Here is a 625-nt window from a genome sequence, read left to right on the forward strand (position 1 = left end):
TAGGCGTTCTCCCTCGAAAGCTTCTGTAAGTCATTTATAAAGTTAAAATGCTGAGAAGTTAAACATGACAGGTTTTACCTCTTGCCAAGATGCAGCTGCTTCTGGGATGGAACTTGACAGTGGAACAATGCTAATGTATGAACAAGAAGGGGCTGTGGAGCATTGCTTTGAGCTGTGAAACACTGTGCATCTGTGCTGCGCTTGTGATGAATGTAGCTGTTACGACACAGGAAAAAGATCTGGTTGTCGCTGTGGGCAGTTCGCTAAAAACATCAGCTCAGCAGCTGCCAACAAGGCACGCAGTGTGTTAGGGATGATGAAAACGGGAATCGTGAAGCAGACAAAAAGCATCATCGTGTCTATGTACAAACCCCTGGAGTGTCCACACCTTGAATACTGTGCCCAGTTTTGGTCCCTGCACCTCCAAAAGGACCTAGAAGAGCTAGAGAAGGGCCAGAGAAGGGCAACAAGGATGATGAGTGCTGTCACGGGGTCACATAGAGGCCCCGTGATTGTGAGGGTGATTGGCAGAGCTGCCAATCACCCAGGCAGCTCAGGTGCCTGGTTGCCAGGACAACCAGGTGGTCACATGGCCGGAAGAGGGCAGGGCCTGGCCTTTATAACC

The sequence above is a fragment of the Crocodylus porosus genome, unplaced genomic scaffold (genome assembly GCF_001723895.1).
Source record: "Crocodylus porosus isolate Cpor-Errol unplaced genomic scaffold, CroPor_comp1, whole genome shotgun sequence".
Classification (NCBI taxonomy): Eukaryota; Metazoa; Chordata; order Crocodylia; family Crocodylidae; genus Crocodylus; species Crocodylus porosus.